This window comes from Mizuhopecten yessoensis, unplaced genomic scaffold (genome assembly GCF_002113885.1).
Source record: "Mizuhopecten yessoensis strain PY_sf001 unplaced genomic scaffold, ASM211388v2 scaffold1011, whole genome shotgun sequence".
In the NCBI taxonomy this organism is placed as follows: domain Eukaryota; kingdom Metazoa; phylum Mollusca; class Bivalvia; order Pectinida; family Pectinidae; genus Mizuhopecten; species Mizuhopecten yessoensis.
The window spans coordinates 820525-841179 of record NW_018403833.1 but is presented as its reverse complement, the minus strand read 5'-3'; the positions used below and the strand labels follow the sequence as shown (position 1 = coordinate 841179).

Here is a 20655-nt window from a genome sequence, read left to right as displayed (position 1 = left end):
TGCTGTACTGTGCTGGGTAGAGATGTCCCCGCTGTTCCATGCTGGGTGGAGATGTCCCCACTGTTCCATGCTGAGTAGAGATACCTCTGCTGTACTGTGCTGGCTATGGATGCCTCAGGACTTTTCCATGCCGGATGAGGATGTCCAGACAAGGACCATACCTCTAAAGTGTAAAGTGCAAGTCTGCTGGAGGTTGTATACCTGTTCTGTCTGTTATGATCAGTCTGTATTTTATTCAAAGTGCTAGCACACAAATAATTGTAATACCCAACCCAGACCATGTATTATACCCCACTTCATAGGCAGACTGAATTATTTGAGCCAGAAGCCTTGTTCAAAGACATAGCGTCCCTCAGATACAGGATCCAAACCCTGGGCTTGACCGCCAATAGGTTGTGTACAAGGTCAGACGGAACATGCTACGTAAGTACTTTATTTCCCTATATCCTTTATTCTCCTGCACTTTAAAGCTGGATAAATCCTATTGGAGCTGTTCCAGGCATCGGCCAGGATCACACTAGCATGCACTATGTAATTCATCATGCCTCCATTAACAGTCCAAGACCGTTTAATGGTATTCCCAGATGCGGAAGGAGACCAATTTGCAAACATGCAACCTGACCTAAGCACTGTTATACATTAGCCTCAATGGGGACGGTATGCATCCACTTAGTATGCAACGAAAGCCCTATTTTACACTGAGACAGTCCTATCCAGGAAACACACACCTATAGAACTGATGCTAAATGCATTTAAATACCCTTGACATTAAACATCTTACTGATACAGGAACAATATGCCATCAGGGCTACAGATAACATTTAGAGTGTCTGGTTGACTTTTTGTATACAAATACAAAATTTATATAGGATTGTGCCTGAGTTCCCATTTCATGTGAGATTTTTTTAAATGAGGCAAAGAATTTTTCATTTCAGAGGGCATCTGGTGAGTTGATATGGAAAATTTGTGACGGGTTCCATAAATCTATCAAACTGAAACTACTTCAAGATCTGTTACACAACATCAAAAACTTTCTATTTTTTATCCCATAGAATCTGCTGTACAGTTTAAAAGGAACAGATTTTTGCACTTAATATCAACAAAATTTGGTTTGCATTGTCAAAATTTCAAAAAGAATAATTTCACAACAGAAGAATGTAGGATTAACATACAAGCTTCTAGGCGACTGTGACCTTGCAGCCGATTCCAGCTAGAACACTGAAAGGTCAGCAATGGCCCGCCATGTGTCTGACTGTATCACCACCCGTCAACACATCCTTAAATTTATTGGTAACAGTGACCTTGACCTTGAAAAAAATTCTGACCCCTTTTGCACATTTACATATTACAGTGTTTTGATTCTGAGATAATCTCCAGAAACGAAAAGTGTGGACGGATGGACACCATGATTACAGTAGCGCACCTACATCTCTGATGAAGGGCCTAAATAAAGTTATGATTTTTTAGTTGCTAGTTTTGTTGTGTTTTTGTCTCCTTTTTCTTTCGGTATTTGCTTCACTTCCCAATTTAGCCTTTATCTAGCTAATTGGATTTGTGGTTAGCATTGACGATATCTTACTTTTACCGTGTACCTATAATCACAATATAATCTAGTCACATTTCCCATGGAATAGGAAATATTGAGTTCAGCAACGTTTTTTACAACTATGCAAACTACAGGTTCACACATAACGGATGATGACAAAACATCTGTATCAGCAAAATGCTTTAGAAACATAAAACCTAATAAACAACAGTATACATGGCTGTTCCATCTTGCCCATTACTATTACTCAACAATTTGTATGTCTACTCAAGTTTCAAAAAAATCTATAAATCGTGAGGCGTTATAAACCGGACAGATCCTCATCTCAAGCCTGCTGATACTTTCTACATTTCTGAAAAGGAGTATCTCCATCTTGATAACAAGCCTCAAGAAAGCATGTTCTCAAACAGCTAAACCACGAAACAAATGCCGGATATTTCTTTGTACAAGAGAACACATGCAAGTATGTGACTTGGGCCCATTGAGCACTGGCTATACATGCAAAGATATGATCTATACATTGGAATGAATCTCAAGAATACTGCCGAACACCATGTACATGCACAGAGCCCGGTGCTGACAGTACATAAAAATACAGGCTGCTGTTGCAGTGTAATGCATGTGCCCACCACAACCATCGCGAGCTTTCCGCTTACAAGGTAGATCCATTCGCAGAGCTGTTTGTCAAATGAAATTCTAGTTGCAGTGTGAGATTGCGTTCCAGCATGCACAGTTTTAAGTGCTGCACGCGCTCAACATTCTGTCAAAAGCCAGCATACAAGAACGGCAGAGTTATTCAATACGCTGGGCTGTTAAGAAACTGCATTTTATGCATATCATAAAAAGTTGATAAAAATATTCTAGAAATGCAACAAACTTATCTGTTCGCCTGGTGGGCATGTGGACTCATCTGATAAAATGACACGTCCTATTTTCATTTAAATGTGCTACGTGCCGAGAAAAGGCAGGCATCCATACAGGAAAAGTTGAATTTTGATGTTACACGGCCAGAAATAGACAAACACATGCATATTATATACCAAACAGGGCCTGTTTTACACTATAAGGCTGAACAACAGTTAATGTCTGCAGCCGACATCTCGAAGTCACTGATTCAAACTGACTCGAAAAGCTTGGAGAGGGTGCAGCTAGTTCAGTGTTCTCCTCAACAAAACTGCCAGCTTTGCAGTATTGCGTTTTTACAGCTAATTTCAGCCCTGAATAACTCTTAAGACACTAAAGTTCCAAACAATGGACTCTCCCTGAATGTAATTGATGCTGTATGTTTTTATCCAGCTACTGAAATAAAATTGTATTCTTAATGCAATACACTTCATTTAAGTGGATCTCTGTTTAATGCCTCAGACATATAACAAATATTTCAATCTAAATTTCCACTGCACACTATATCAGGACTCTTATGTAACTGAGTTTGTGAATAAAAACACAAAGTTCATTAAATTCTTAGGATGAAGACACGAACAAAGAAAACATCATATGGAGAAAAGATTGAACACCTATGACAGTAAGATTGATTCTCGATCACGAAACAATTGCGGCGGTGTTCTGACGCTACGTTCTATGGGAAAATATTAAAACGTCACAACGCCACATCACGAAATCGTAATTACTCTTCAGAAGGATGAAAGCCATACAGCCAACGAGCTATGATTGAAATGGATTTCTGGCAAGTAATTCCAAAGTAATGACACCTGGTAATCAACTTGTTCCATTAGGTACTTAACTCGCAATGTCTTGTGCAAACGCCTTAATTCCATCATATTTGATCCCACCTCTGGGATTAAAAGCACTGTAAATTCTCCACGATAATGCCTGCTATGTTACTTCATAGGAAGTCTGACTTCACTTCTCATCTACCCAATTCAAAACAAGTAGCAATTTATACCCGGACCAGTAACTATCAAGGAAGTATTTGTGATTTCGTATCAGTGGAATACCAATGATTTGTTTTAATTTCAGAGCAACAGAATAGCACTGGTAAATAGTTTAGCTTCAGATCAGTAGAATACCAATGGTGTATTATAATATATCTTTATACCATAAATTACAAGAGGTATATGTTTTTGCTCCAGATCAGTATAAATGTATTTTCTGCTTCAAATTAAAATATTTATAAAATAATCACCAATTAAAGGTCATTCTCCCCGTACTGATTGTCCCTGCCCCTCTTGGTGCTTCCTCCTCCTGTTTCCAGTCCTTTGTGTGTGTACCTTACTGCTTGTCCAAACCCATCCTTCCATTTTTCCCATCCCTACCCACTCATGTCCCAATGTCCTTTAACTCCAGCTTCCAAATCCTCATGTTATCTCATATAATTCATTTACCCCTGAAGACACATAACTCATTCACCCCTGAAGACACATAACTCATTCACCCCTGAAGACACATATAACCCATTCACCTCTGAAGACACATATAACTCATTCACCCCTGAAGACACATAACTCATTAACCCCTGAAGACACATATAACTCATTCACCCCTGAAGACACATAACCCATTCACCCCTGAAGACACATTTAAACTCTTTCACCCCTGAAGACACATAACTCATTAACCCCTGAAGACACATAACTCATTAACCCCTGAAGACACATAACTCATTCACCCCTGAAGACACATTTAACTCATTCACCTCTGAAGACACATTTAACTCGTTCACCCCTGAAGCCACATTTTGCTGCAGTGCATCAAGCACAAGTGTGACTCTCCCCCGCCCCCGCCCCCTCCTCCATGTATATCTCCTTTCCTTTCCAATCAGGACTCTTTCCTTTCCAATATCTATATATTACAGATAAAGAGGAAACTGCTAGTACAATGCAGTAATTATCATCACCGTTGATTGTACTCCCCTAGGACGCAGGCCCCCCTAGTACATCCATTACTGTCAGAGTAGCTCTCTATCTCTGCTGTACTCTCCAGCAAAACCTGCCATTTATGCTCCATCTGGTGCATGTAGTTCCCCATTGTGAGGGGCTGGGGGACTCAGGGGTAGTCACATACAGAGGTAGGGGTAGGAGGCAGGCAGGCAGGCAGTCCCGATCAATACCAGGCTCCAGTAATCCTATATCTTTAACATTTTCATCCATCATTTATACACAAATGGTGAATAAAATCAACACATGTTGGAGATGGAGAGAGGGGAATAGAATCTCAACAATTACGTAATTCCAGTTTTCTCCTTAAAAGCTATTTTCTGAATATGAGCCATAATTTGATATCCTTTGTGCATATACAACCCGTCTCTGAGACACGCCCAACAGGAAATAGGACCAGCTGACAAGTAGCTACGAATATAGCTCATATTTAATCCTATGAATATGCTTGTGTTCTTTTTTTTCTCTAATGCCTATTTCAGTCACCTGTGTATGAACACAACCATTATCATCAAAACGTAATTTTAAAGATAAAGAAATTGGAGCTGAAATGTTGACTATATCAGTTACAAATCATTGACGCAGGCTGTTTAAATAAATGTTCTTTATATGCAGATATCAAGAAATAATGAAAAAAGTGAACTTACCTTTATTTTCACCAGGCATGAAATGAACAGCTGTGAAAGAAATGCGGAAACTTGATAAGATGACCAGGCCCGCGATTTCTAAAACAAGGTCTCGAAATTCAAGTTCTTCACCTGATCCAATGAGATAAATCTGTAATAAGAATTAACACTTTTTCTTAAGCACGATTTCAGAGACACACGATACCCCATTCACTGTAGTAAGTGTTAGAAACTGACCTCATCAAGATGTATAAACTACAGTAGATGTCCTGCCATCATGTTAGCCTCATTTATCAGTGTATAATAGAAACCTGTATATCAAGATAAATGGAATATCTGGATTAACAAACTTAATCACGGTTAAATGGCATCCCGATATATATATATATATATATATATATATATAAATAGGCATGACAACTTCTGGACAGACGATCAATCCTATCTAATAATGTGAACCCTGTCTAAAATGAACAATAATGTGAAGAGATATTTAAATTTGGAACAACTTTAAAGGTTTAACACCTTATTTATCCAGCAATAAGCCCATGCCTGGTAATAAGCCCATCCCTATCTATCACAGCTCAGAAGAATTGTCAACTAATAATATTTCATAATCTTGTAATAAGCCCACCCCTACTTTAATTTTGAGTGTATGTATTGGCCCCCTTGTAATTTAACAAGAATTCCGAAGGAGTGATGTGTCACCTGCTCAGCGCTTGTTGAAAGTTGAAATTCGACAGGAAAACCTATCATATATGTTGAACATTATTGCATCTAGCATCACCGTACAAAATTTGAAAGGAAATGATTAAAAAATAAAAAAGGTCTTGCATTTACAACACAATTCCCTTATTTGGCAATAAAAGAGAAATACCTCTACCAAAAATGCTCGTAAACTTCTGAAATACGAACTTGTCCGAGCTATATCGGTATGCAATATGTGTACCAAGTTTGGGTTCAATCAACCCAAGGGAACTTGAGTTATTGCATGGAAACCTTTTTCGGACGCGGCATCCGATGTTGCCGACGCCGACAAAGTAATACCTATATGTCGCCTCGCGTTGCAGACGACACAAAAAGTGAGTCAGCAAAATCATGTTGACACAAAACTTCAGTGTATATATAGTGATCCAGTGATGTAGTATGACCACATCGAAGGTCTGAATTATACAGGTTTCCAGTTTATAAAGGTTTTCAATAGGACAAGTTACACTGTGCAGGTTGTATTTACAATAGTACATTAAGTACATCTATAGATACAAGTGACTTCATTTTCTTGCAACTGAAATCTAATCAAAGATAAGCTTCACAGTGAGTTTTGCCCACTGATTTCCAAACCGCACAGAAAATGAGGCATTGGACTGTTCCAAGGTACATTGTTGCAGAGAAGGTTTTTACAATGGCCATTTGAAGCAGTCATGATTAGAAACGGTTATTAGGGACAGACCTATCTCATGATTGAAAATCTGAAGCGGTCCTGTTGAGATTTGATGAATGATTTGAAGCTCATGTGTTAAAGAAAACTCTAAATTGAGGCACTTTTTGAAGCAGTTATGTGTACTAGATCATTTGTATAATGAACCATTTGAGGCAGTTATGTTCCAGAGAGAGAGGTCTCAGGATGGGAAATTTGAAGCAATCATGTTCAAGAGATTGATCTCGTCTGACAGACATTTTAAAGCAGTCATGTTCAAGAGAGAGATATTCTGATGAACCATTTGAAGTGGTTGTGATGAAGAGGTAGCAAGATAGCATCATAGCCAATATGATATACGCCATACAAACATGTACATCACCATTTTCTCAATACTTGCTTCGTTAACATCTTTGACAGTATCCATTATCATGGATAAACATTTTCCTATCTTTAGGGATCACATTTTTGGTTCAGAATCATTGACTTCTTTTTATTCAATATGCCACCAACAGATGTTGATAGTAAACTTAGAAACTTCAGTAGATTTTATTGTCCAAGAAAGCGTGACATACCGATTGTCATATCTTGTCACTCTGTCACTTACATCTCACGTGATAGACCAGGACATAGGATCACTTGATGATTGAACCATGAAACAAGAAAGTATCGTGTTACATATCAAGTGTTGTATGGACTGTGAAACAGGACGAGATCATGTTACGATTCTGGTGTTGTGTAACAAGCGGAGGTGATGTTACTGCCTGGCCTCCGCTAATGAACTCTCCGCTAACACGTAATTATAAGTTCGTAACGCAGTGTATACCTGTACAGATGACTCTTTAGACAGGTGAGAAAGTCTCCTCTCACCTCATCTTTCTTTATCTGTTGATGAAATATTATCAGGTATCCCTTAGACTGTTGTCAGATGCACAATATGTGTACTCAGAATTTGTTTTTTTCTCTTCGAGACCACCCTATAGATATGACAGTGCACTGGTTCCACCTCCTCAACTTAAACCACAGAGACACATAGGTCTCTTTATAGAGGTGCAAACCTTTTATAAAGTTTAAGTGATGCGATACTGATGGCATTAGTCACCTTCTTGTATGCTCTGGTGAGTTACAGGGCCAGGTCTCTTCCAACAAAATTTACCGTACTGGCTTTTAGTGGCTCTTGGAATTTATTCTGATACATTTTAAAAATATTTTGAACCTCATCACCTCTAAATATGCTTATGATATCTTTTACAGAGTGAAATAGATAGAACATCACTATTTAGGTACCAGGAGCTCTCCAGTACTTCAGGGTGTAGAACTGTGACTTATACAGCAGTAACGAAGTACTGCTCTCTACAATACTCACAAAACCTGACCCGTCACGTTAAATGTCTTGGCTCATTGACTAAGGCGTGCTCACTCCTTCGTATAAAAGTGTATGTGGACTGGCTAGTATCATACTGTATTAACAGTGTCTATTTATAAGGTAAATACCTATGGTATAATGTTTTTAATATATCCATTCCTTATCTTATTACTTTCCTTGGAGATGTAGTAAACACCTAGCTGTCATAGGACCTGAAATATTGCATTACATTGTTTTTCTGTCTGTTATACCCGGTCTAGTATTATTTAAACTTCACTTATTTCACAACAATTATGAAAAAAGTTATTTCAACTTATATTTAACCACTCTTTCTGGCCTTTTTATCACGCTGAGTTTTGTGTGAGGAAACTGGAGTACCCAGAGAAAACCCAAGAGGTCGGGCAGGTTACCCCACACCTTTTCATGCCTGATTGGGGAATCAAACCCTAGCTGTCTTGGAGAAAGCCGAGCCACCCGACGTCTAGTATTACTTTGTACATGTGCTACATACTATCTACTGTCATTTCAAAATATAAAATGAAGATGACATACATTTTTCACTGAAACAGTTGATGTAAGATGGCATTCATTTTGTATTTTTATTGATACTTGACATTTGGAGTTTGAGACCATTTACCTCAATCAGCTTCCTCTTTTATTGGTGCTTGACTATCGGAATTGGAAAGAATGTACATGGGGAGTATTTTTTTAATGTATTGGTGTTGGGCTACTTAAGTTTGAAACCCTTTGTTTTTACTTAATTGGTGTTGTGCTATTGTAAATTAAAGGACATCCATTTCTCACAACCGGAAGCTTTGTTTTTGACTAATTGTTTTACTTTATTGATGTGAAGTTTGAAAAAAACTTTGTTTTTAACTTAATTGGTGTTGAGCTATCATAGCCTATGGTAAGTTTGAGGACAACAATTTCTTACTTTATTTGCATATGAATATATATACAGATACTGGAATGATGGCTTTGAAAGCATGTACTTTCTTATTTCAGTACATGAGAACATTTACTCCTATTTTTTACTGTTGATGGGGACCATTGGGTTAACTGTTGATAATACATAAAGAGTGATTTATAGAGATAGCCTGTAGGCTGGCACACAGGGAGGGACTCTCTTTAGGTTTGACAGGGTCTGGGTCCCACATTATCTCCCACAGACAGGACGCTTTGTTAGTGTATTGTTGATCGTAGCTGCATTACGATTTTATCATTATCAGCTCAAAATTTCACGTCTAATTCACGTGGTTGTCATATCAATACAGATTGAATATACGGAATGTGTTTGATGAAAAACTTCCAATATAAATTTAATTGTTGCTAGATATAGGAAACCACAGGCAGAGTACAATGGAGGAACATCTGATATTCTGCCATATCATTATGATACTAAAACCATAATCTTGTGAATAGCGGTATCAAGTACAGGTGAGATATGCCGAGAGGACACCTGATACGAGAGGACACCTGTTACGAGACTGCATGGCTCAGAATGCCAAGCATGGGGTAGACATTTACTATACAAAACCTGCAGACATGCATCTCTAGTACTCGGGCAAAACATGTTTGTTTGTGTTTTAGGTCCTATTATCAGCTGTGGTCATTTACGGAAGTACCAGGTTTTGGTGGTAGAGAAAAGCCGGAATTCCAGGAGAAAAACCAACGACCTACAGTCAGTACCTGGCGACTGTCCCACGTAGGTCTCGAACCCGCGACCCTGTGGTGGAGGGCTGAAGGCTAGTGGAAGTCAGAATGTCAGACGCCTTAACCACTAGTGGCCACCGCAACCCCTTTGCGGAAAACATAAAGTAAGTCTATATGATAATGCCGAGACTTTTCTTGACTTTCGGAGACTACCTTTACACGGAGGATCTGGACTGGACCACTGACCAGGTAACTCAGCTGGTACAGTAGCGTCCATCTGAGTTTGGAGGTCACAGGTTCAAATCCCCATCAGGTACATTCACCCAACCTGTTACAAAAGTAGTGCCTATGACCAACTCTTCTTACAAACAATGCCAGAGTCCACCAAGAGGATAAGGAATCTGAAACACTTGGATAGGCAAAGCCTTAGTACTGGAGGGAAGACCACAGCAGAGGATAAGGAATCTGAAACACTTGGATAGGCAGAGCCTTAGCACTGGAGGAAAGACCACAGCAGAGGATAAGGAATCTGAAACACTTGGATAGACAAAGCCTTAGTACTGGAGGGAAGACCACAGCAGAGGATACGTTGATCACAGCTGACCATGTTAAAACTCTGTCTGTCGAGATTCACCCAATTCAGTCTATGGAATCTTTTCTACCCAGTTACTCCAGGTTGCTGTTACAGTTTTAGTGACACTGACTATACCTAGTGAAACATAAATAAAATGATTCTTCAACTTCTAATATTATGTGTCCATAACCCTTTCACCACTTTAGACCATATTGGACTCATCCATATCAATGCATGGTAGAGTCTACTAAAGTTGCATAGGGGTGAAAGGGTTAAAGAAATCACTGAATTGGTCCCATTCATTGCTGTATGAACTTCCTCACAGTACCACAAGATGTCACATCCTGAAATGACCATGACCTCAGCTGTTGATGGGACGTTAAACCCTATGCGACAGACCAACCAACCACAAGATGTTGGTATAACATGTTCAAAATACTGATACAATGTTCCTTAACTCTTATCATTATATGCTGGCTCCACATTTCTGATTAACGCATTCACCCCTGAAATTAGGAAATTTCATAATGGACTATTCCAACCTTTGAATTGGAAGAGTTCAAATGTGTCTTCAGGGGTGAATGAGTTAACATAGATTCAATCTGAACCCTATACATATAAAGTACTGACTGGTATCATTCTTATTCCAACAATTTATTACCTATTTCAAACACCTATTTGCCTTCATTTACTACATAATTTGCTTCATAAGCTTCATTTGTTAGCATGTACACGCAATCAGGAAGTTACAGATAGATGAATTCTGCATCTATAAAGCAAGTCATCTAATTAAATCCTGCAGGAATATCGTGATAATGATGTGACCCAAAAAGGCTGTTAACACACACGGGTAAACGGGAAAATACAACAGACACTTTAGCAATAAAATCAACAGAAAATAGTTCACTCTCCCTTCGGAATGGAATAACATTTTATGTATAAATAAAAAAATAAAAAGTTTAAATGTCAGTCTAGCATAGCGTTGTATATTGGTTCCTGGAACTACACCGATTTAAAAGACACAAATCTTTAATGTGGTAAAATGGATTTACGAGGGACAACAAACTGCCATTAAAAAGACCTACCTAGCAGGGGTAATCAAATTTGTTGAAGCCTAAATTCAACATCAACCTAGCCACTATCTTACTCCTATTTTATGACTGAACCTTATCCTTCAGGACACAGCAAAATAAAACATAATTGAAATAGGTAGAATTGCCAACATAACACAAGTCTAGGTGGACGTTTTTCTTACTTTTCTCAAATAAACAGCCAAACTTATGACCTTGGTTTAAAACTAATTAGCGAGTAACAGTCTATGAAACTTGTGACCTTGACCTTAAATTAACAACAATCTATTTTACGATTGACATTTAACTTCTCCTTTCCCAAATTAAATTTTCTTTTAATGAGTTATATTTGAAAAGTAAAGAAAAATGAACACATTTGCAACAATAATGTTGAATTATTTTAAAATATTGAATGAAAAAGGGAGGTAACTCTATCCAAAATCAGGTATACAAGAATGTATTCTGTTAAAATGTAGCAGATAACTTGAATTATACATGAACACCTGTGTTTTACAAAACAAATAATGTTGCAAAGGGAAATAGTCTTGTCAGGTAGTGACCGCAATATGCCGTACCTAATTGACAGAACATAAGTTAAACATCTCGCAACTGTTGTCGTTTATTTCACAAGAAAATGTTACCTGAAACCTGTCACAACAAAAGACCACAAAAGACCACACAAGACCTAAAAAAACATTACTATGTTGCTATAGTGAAAGGTGACAAGGATTGTCTGTTACTATGGTGACAGACTAAAACACACCCTACTAAGCAAAATCTCAAGTGTTTTTACATGCAAAACCTTCCCAATTCTTACATGCCAAAAATAACACCAAGAAAACGTTTTTTTGCAAATTCAATGTGCCTTAAAGAAATGATGATCTCTTATGAAAACAAATAACAGACAGTCATAAACCAGTGTGTAATGAAACTTGAATTGAGGGGAAGCCAGCGAGTCAGCCATGAAGGAACAGTATTGGTGGCGAGATAGAACAGATCTATTGATAGAGGGGCATACAAGTGTAGTGCATTGGAAAACAACGCCAGAAGGTGTACATAATCTGGCCATCAGACCAGAAGTGAGTCCTCTAGTACGGATTTCAAGGTGTTGGGGGCATGATCAGGAGTGGTAATACTCTCTGTGTGGTAGGTTTAAAGTGACATTGCAACCTCAACTTTCACGACCTGAGAAAGGAGACCAACAACATGAACTTATATTACCAGGCATCATATTCACCGCAATAAAAACGCTACCTTTCATCTTCATCAGTGATACGTAAATGTGTTTTCATATGTAGAAATTTTCTTTCTATTTTTTCATTTTTTGTAACTATAATATATATATTTATACAGTAACAATATGACTTTACCGTAAAAGGATCTAAAACAAATCACAGAGGGATATATGCTACCTTACCATGACATTAAAGAGATCTATAAAGAGCTATGGCGGAAATCTGCTCATATTTTCCAAAGTCAGCATTTATGAAAACGGAAAAAAATATTAATGAATAAATAATTTCTGGCAGCGAAAATGCATAGAATAGATATAAAACCAATTATATATGAATTCTTGAACTGCTGAGATATTAGGTATTGTTAATATGATACTGAAAATATAGCCATATTCACTATATCTATGAAAGTGATGGGGTACGTTTCCCAGACTTAAAAAAACAGTATCAACACTTTCCCATCCGAGGACCAACTTTTGAATAAACTTTTTTATTCCTTGATGTAATTATATGCAAAAACAAATCGTATTCCGAAAAAGTGGTCGTCCTTTGGGAAAGTGCTCGAAATAATGAAAAACAGTGGTGAGCGAGTTTCTTAAACAGCGACAGGTGTTTCTTGAGTTAAAACAGTTTGTATTCCCATCTTCGTCTATGTCCGATGTAGCCGAATGTGTAACGCAGTTGACTTGTGACCAGACGAAATGAACAGTGCAAGTTCGAATCCACGTTTAGGTTCTTTTCTTTTTAAATACTTAGGCATGTGATCTTTTTCCTTAATTAAGTTTTACAATATTTTTCAAACCAATGGAACATTTTATTTTATTTTAATAATATACCTATTGATTTATCTTCTATGCAATCATGCCAACAACTCATTGTACACGTGTACAGTACAGCTACGCTTTGTAGATAAGACATCATTTTAAATAATATTTATGAATTGTTTTACCCTCCATTTGATACTAGTGATTTTATCTATCTATTTTAACCCAACAAATGATGCTAAAATACCAAATAAATGTGGGATTGTTGCGTCAGAATAAAAAAAAAGGCCAAGTCAAATAAATGAACTGTTATTATTGCAAATAATTACCGAAAATACGTGAAAATTCATCGTTGAGGACAGTCTCATTTGTTTGAAATGCAGGAAGACTGTAGCTCAAAGTAAGATTGCAATACACGTGTTAGATATGCTATTCAAAAATTGCATATCATTTTTGCCATTCATATGTGCAGGAAAACCAAAATCAAGATGTGTATTTTGTAAGAAAGCATGTAAGGGCATGACGCAGGCAGTAGTTATGGAAATTAAATCCTTTCAAAAACCTGTTGGTAATGATTGTACGATCTCTTGTTACATACAGCATATTATTTGTTTTAAATTCATAAAAAATAATGCAGCATTTTGTCGAGTCTTTATCGTGAAACGCATGTATCAATAGCCATGGCCTTGAATTCGACTGTTTACAATAATCTATTATAAGACACAGGATTCCGATAGAGCTACCTGTATAAAAATACCTGAGGACGCGTCATGACAGTACACAGTGGCACGCGCGAACTCGTGGACACAACTTTGGGGAAATAGGCATAGCAACCAGCCATAGCTCTTTTAAAGAAATACAAAATATCTATTGTAAGTAATAGTTTAGACTAGGTTAACTGATTACTGACATGATTGAAAAGATCGACTAATACTAATTGGGTTATTCAAGCAATTTCAAGGGAGTTAATTCAAGGGAGGTAATTCTTAAACAAATTGTTAGAGTTGTATATATCCAAGGTAATGAATATCCTTAATTGACCTAGAAACAAGACAGATTTCCAAATTCAAGAAAAAGACAATTTAATAATAGCAATTTTAAACTAAGTGTGTATGTAATGAAACAATTACAACATTTCAAGGAGGAAACAACAGCTACGTGGATAGACCTTTGCAAATTGATAATCCTGAAAAATTGGCCTGAGTGAATTTCAAAAGCCATTCATACTTAATTTCCATGAATTCCTGTTTTGGAAGAATCTTTAAATATTTCATCTTCATTTACTTTTTACTTTTGAAATCAGCAAATTCCATAGGGCAATTGAAATGAAGTAAACAATGTATTTTCAAGAAAAATGATATTGAATGATACATTTTTTTCTATTCTAACAAAGAAATGACTAGAATTGGAAAGTGGTTGTCTATTCAATCAATATTCAACAACATTTTAATAACTTAACCATAAAACTTCAAACTGAAAGTTCTTATTCTAAATGAAATAAGACTATGTTGACATTTTTCTTTGATTAAAGAAAGTTGACTTCATTTTATATGTATATAAAAAAAAAAATGCAAGAAAATTCAGTGTATTAAAAAAAAAAAACAATTTCATACACTGAATTATTGCACTGATTATACACAAGTCACAACAAAGAATGTTTTAAGCTTACTCCTAAAATATTCTGGCACATGAGATGTCCAGTGGTACATAATTTGCTATGTTGACATATAGTTAATATTAATATACATACTGAAAGCTACTCCAACGTAACGACTCTGACCTCAGCTGTGTAAATATAATTGCTATCGGTTGGAAACCTCAAAACTTTATAATTTGGTGATAAAATAAAATGGATTTTCTCAAATTATCCACCTGATAAGGGTCCATACATACGTAAGGAAACAGAAAAGGTAATTTGAGAGTGTTTTAAGGAGAAATTGACGAAGCATGACCTTTTTTATCACCAGCATGCTCATAAGATTTTATAAAAGCCAATTAGCGGTAATGGAGACAAAACTAAGTTACCAGGATTTCCTGGGGTGAATTAATCCCTTTCATAACTTCTTGTCGCCTCCATCACCATCAGGTTTTGGATCCAAGAATTCAAATTTCTCATTCCAAGGTTTTGAAATTTAATTTCACACACTGAAGGGTGCACTGGTATGCTTGTAAATCTAGCGAGTTATCACAAGATTTATACTTAAAAAACATTAGCGAAGTCAATTACGACATAAAACTACAAAATATTTCTCCTACGTATCCAATATCAAATTTACTCCACGTGTACATTCATCATAGAGTACTCAAAGCTTGGGAATATTTTCATCAACTTTAGAACACTGAAACACTAGAAACGTAGCTAAGTAACAGTCGTTCTTACCTAAAGAGTGTACAAATATTAAGTAAGTAATCAACCTCATCATCAAAAAACAATTTGCTTTTTAGTTTTTTGGGGTTTATCGGAAAACTTTGCAGTTTTCTTCCAATAAACGTCATTTGCAAGCACTTCTTTATTTCATCCCAAAGCTATAAGAGTGTAAATTGGTATAAAAAGCTAAAACTTCTAATGTGGGGAAACTCAAAGGCTGACTTCTTAGTTTTAATCTGTTGAAAGTTCTGCTTGGTGCATAAAAGTGTGGTTTATTTCAGATCTCAATTTTTTCCTGTAAATTTTCCTGACTTTAATAGTGTTTCACTTTTCATGAAAACTTTCTGCGTACCAAGTTCACACAGTACACTGAAATTGTAATCTGTGTTTGTCTAAAATCCTCTTCTTTTACAGCAAAGAAAAGCTTTGTTAAACTATCAACAAATCAGGACCGATAAGAATCTGTAAATGAAACTTTAAGAAATGTACCTAACAATTATAATTCCAATGATGCTCTGCGGTGTTGTGACCCATGTTTCCAAATTAAGAAGGTTCTTTTAGCAGGAGATAAACTGATGTTTTGGGGAAATCATATTTTTTGCTATTTTCGAACAATTTTGCATATTTTTCATGACACTATTTACCTAAGGAAATTCAATGTTTTTAATAAAATTAGGTCACAGTTATATAGAAAATATTTTTTCCTAAATGTATATTGATATATATAAATATAAATAGATGTACTTAACAATTATTGTGACTTTGTTTTAATATCTTACAAAGTTATCAAAAGCATAAAAAAGGTAAGTTTTGTAGGAGGAAGAAAATATTTATATTTATAGAAAAATGGGAAATTTCCTAGCTCACAGGAAAAATTTAAGAGCTGGTTTTTTTGTTATGTCGAATTACTCCTTACTGTGAAGAATTTGGACTAGATTGGTCCCTGACAGTACACAGACAAGGATATATATCCATACTAACAATGTTCCACTTTACACACCAACCAAAGTAACAAGGTAATCAACCCCGTAACACACAATTTTTGCTGTTCACAATATATGGTTACTTTAAATTAAATACTGTTGCACTCTGAAATGATACTCATTTTTCACAATTTTCTGAAGTTCTAGGAATACAATAAATTGTGTTACATGTATATTGCAATGTTGTAGTAGGACGAGGAATAGTGATAAAGATAGTGGCATCACTGGGACTCGAACCCGCGACCCTAGGCTCGATCTCCAGCCTGATGCTCTACCGCTGAGCTGAAGGGAAATTCCCTACAACTGATGCTTGTAAGGCAACCCAATCAATGCACATCTTTTAAAATATTCCTTAAATGTTGCAATACATGTACAGTGTACTGCAATATGAAATGCTTATAATACCCCTATTAATAGTTTTACTTCACCTTGTGTAGCTTCTGTAGCCTTTCCTGCCTCCCTAAGTGTCTACAATGGACCAACAATACACACCCAAAGTTACTCAAAGTAGGTCAAGACCATTAGCACTGTCAATCCAGGGGGTGTTACATAGAGGACCCTTAGGCTAGTTAGCCCCTCCCTGATGGGGAATGTTGGCTTCAGTGATAATAGAATCATAAATTGCTATGACAGGGTATCACAGATGCCTGAAGATATTTAGTTGGCAAAGAGACAAACCAGGCCCATTAAATGGTACCATGGTCAAGCTCATGATCTGATGCTACAGTGCCAGGAGTGCTTGACCTATCATGCAGGAATGGCTGTTAGGATGTCCAGAAGTGGGAGTGACCTGTCTTAAAGGTGTTAGGTACAATGTATCTGCATGGTCAAGGTACCAAGGTGTGACTTTCAATGCCTGGTCATCACTGGTCAGTCAGAGGTGTAAGAAAATACAGCCAGGTGTTAAGGAACACTGCAATGTACAGTACATAGTACTGCTGAGGGAAGGGGATGGGTGTGTGTGGTGGGGGAGGCTAGCTATTGCAATAACAGTAAATCATGTAAAGATGTCTGGACTGTTTCAGTGAGTGTACATGTACAGAGAGCCATTATCATTTTGTATACGTTACTGTGCAAATCATGACATTAATGATTTTGGATGAATTTTTGGGGGTTAATACGCAGTCCTGAAAATTAAACAAAACAAGTTTTACAAATGTAGAAATTGTATTCTTACTTACCAATTATGAAAAGAGAAAAATGCTTGGTCACTTTCTTGCATGTATTGATAGCTTGACCACTCCTTGTCAGGGTTTTACCATTCCTGTTACAGCTTGACCACACCTTTTAGGGCTTGACCATACACTCTTGTAACATGTACACTTGACCACACCTGTTAGTCCTGTTACCTCTTCACCAAGCCTGCCACAGAAGAAATATATAATCTGCTCAATGGAAAACTCTGGAATGGTGTCAGGTCTGAAATCCCTCCCCCACCTTTCCCATCCCTAGGATCTGACCTTGAGATTGGGCCCCTATACACAGTCTCATTTACTAGTCTGACATTGGATTTTCACACCCATATGGTGCTTCTGAAGTGCACCAAGTGTGTGAAAGTGATCTCCAGGCGTGACAAATGGACTCCCATCTATCTACACTTCATCCCCTGCATCATCACTTTTGTCAACAAACTTTGGAAACATTCCACAGTAATACACCAGAAGTATGGCTCTTATGAAAATCAAAGACTTGTGATACTTGGACAGTTACAATTACAATGAGCCCTTTTGTCGGTCTTACTCCAACTATTAGGTTACAAGTGCCTGAATCATATATACCTAAACATCCAACTGTGTCAGAAACTAGGCTCATTATTCAAAAGTATATGACAATAGTAAATAAATAAAGGTGACGCTCTAGTTTTTAGATTTTTTTCACCATTTTTTTTTTTTTTTTTTTCAAATTACTCATTGAATCATCATTTCAATGGTTTCATCTTTGTCTACATGATTATTATGAACGCTTGATGAATCTGCCAAGGCAAGCTATTGAAAGCCTATAGTGAACTAAAAGGGTTACTAAGTAGACTAGTAGCCAATGCATTTTTACCCCTGACCGTTTGTAGTACAATGTCGGATCCAGGTTTTTTTGGGGGGCTTCAGGAAACCCCCTAACGCCTCAGCCCGAGAATTATTTTTAAAAATGATCCGCCACTGTAGCAGGCCTATTTCTTACTAAAAGGATTTGATCATGAACTATTTATGAAAAAAACTATCCCCAGGTAAAAAAAAAATGTATCAAAACAAGAAGTCTTGCCTTAGATATCTGCTATAAACAGTGAATTGTTAAATAGGTTACTGCAGTTTACAAGCATTTCCGAAACCTATTTTAGCGCAGAAACTGAGAAAGCGGACAACATCAAATTATTCAGCAGCAGCTGCTCAGATATTATTTTCAAAATGGTGAGGTAGACCTCGTAATAAGCATACAACTAAATGTCACTAAACAATAAAATTCAAATACCAAATCCATTGGAGCTAAAATCAATACTTCAGACGGTACCTTTCAGTTTTACAATGCGACAGATGTCTGCACGGAAACACGTTTTGTCGATCTTTCCCAGGGTTCTTTGCGATTTTCTTGAAAACGAAAGTAAGGCAACTATAAATAGAATAAAAGCGGCAACCTCCTCACGGATTCGCGCCATTCAAGCGACTTCGACAACTTAACGATCCCACTATGCTTTTAGTTATTTAAATAAATATCGATATCATCATATCCATAATTATGTGAGAAAGAGAGAGACGGACCCAAATATTTTAGTCATTTCGGATCCGAGTACATATTTTATAAACTGTGCTTATTCATAAACTCAAACAAAAGATATATTTTACGTCTTTGAAATACAATGAATTGGTTATCAGATTATCAGATGACACGAAATTGCTTATTTAACAGGAGAAAAAGAAATCCATTCCAACAGCCAGACGAAATTGCGAAACCTGGTCGTCGACGATCGACCGTGTCCAGTTCAGCTACATTCCTCCCCGCTCCATCCACTATGTCCATTCCCCTAAGTGTTCGCCCCCAAAAACACAACTACAATGTGGTGACAACCCAGATCACGTTCGGATATCCACTTGACAAGCGCTTATCCAGTGCTCGGGTTGTCAAGCTCATCAATTTTGTTACATGGGAAAGAGAAATGCAACGGTCAGACCGAGATTCGAACCCAGGACCCTACGAAATATAGACGGTCGCTCAACTTGACCAATTGAATAACCTTGTCACCGGCGATCCACCAAGTCCAAATTAGCTATTGTACATCATTATATCCATCATTGTGAAACAGCTTTGTTAATTTATTGAGAGAAAAAAATAGTATCTGTGTATATGTGTTTGTGTTTTATCAGATGACCTGAAATTGCTCCCGAGACGTTGAAAAAATGAACACACCCCGGACCCCATCAATGAGAGNGGGGCTTACCGAAGAGCTATCCTCCCTCTCAAATTAATTTCTTGCATCCTTCGCTTCGCATTACTTTTTTGTTAAAGTTTATTGCATCCTTGGCCTGTGTTCATGCTTACTTTTGTAAATGAATATGTTCCTTCTGAATGTGTGTTATTTTGCTGCTATAAATTTCATGTAAATGCCCTCAATATTGGAGAGCAAATATGTATTTATTATTGCCATCATGTCATTGTCATGTTTAAATGTGTGTAAAGCACAAAGGCATTGTTGCCTATTGCAAATCAAATAAAGGTATAGTGCACCTCATTACGCTTTGCTTTTACACATTAAGTACACACGTTGTACATAGTCTGGTACGCCACTGAAAATATTTTATTTGACTGGCAAAACATGTGTTGGCTTTCTCCAAACGAAAACACGTTTAGTTCTATATAAGGGTTTGATATATCTTAGAAATTAGACCCAAAATAGTGGATAAAACAGCCATTAATATATAGACGAACATAATATTAACATAAACTTGTTATGTATACCTCTTGTTGGTCCTCAAACCCATCGGATATATGTGGCAGACACATTAGAGGGAGTCCGAATGCCATATGTTATTAACCTAAATAAAAAAAAAGGCTGAATAAAAAACTAAACTTATTTACCCAGACTATCTTTTACATAATCGGTTGTATACAAAGAGTGTTTCCCCATTACGTAACACTACGACAGACGGGAGAGCACGCTATGCGCTGC

General features: G+C 36.9%; 1 protein-coding gene across 1 annotated transcript in view; it reads right to left on the bottom strand.

The window, feature by feature from the left end:
* Positions 1 to 19051, bottom strand: part of LOC110456352 (dystroglycan-like) — a 151233-nt gene extending 132182 nt beyond the window's left edge. Inside the window, exons 1-3 of the mRNA XM_021507045.1 lie at positions 19002 to 19051; positions 17681 to 17861; positions 5091 to 5220 (exon numbers count right to left, since the gene is read on the bottom strand). The gene's annotated coding sequence lies outside the window, so the exon portion shown is untranslated. The remainder of the gene's footprint in view (positions 1 to 5090; positions 5221 to 17680; positions 17862 to 19001) is intronic.
* Positions 19052 to 20655: the final 1604 nt, after the last annotated feature.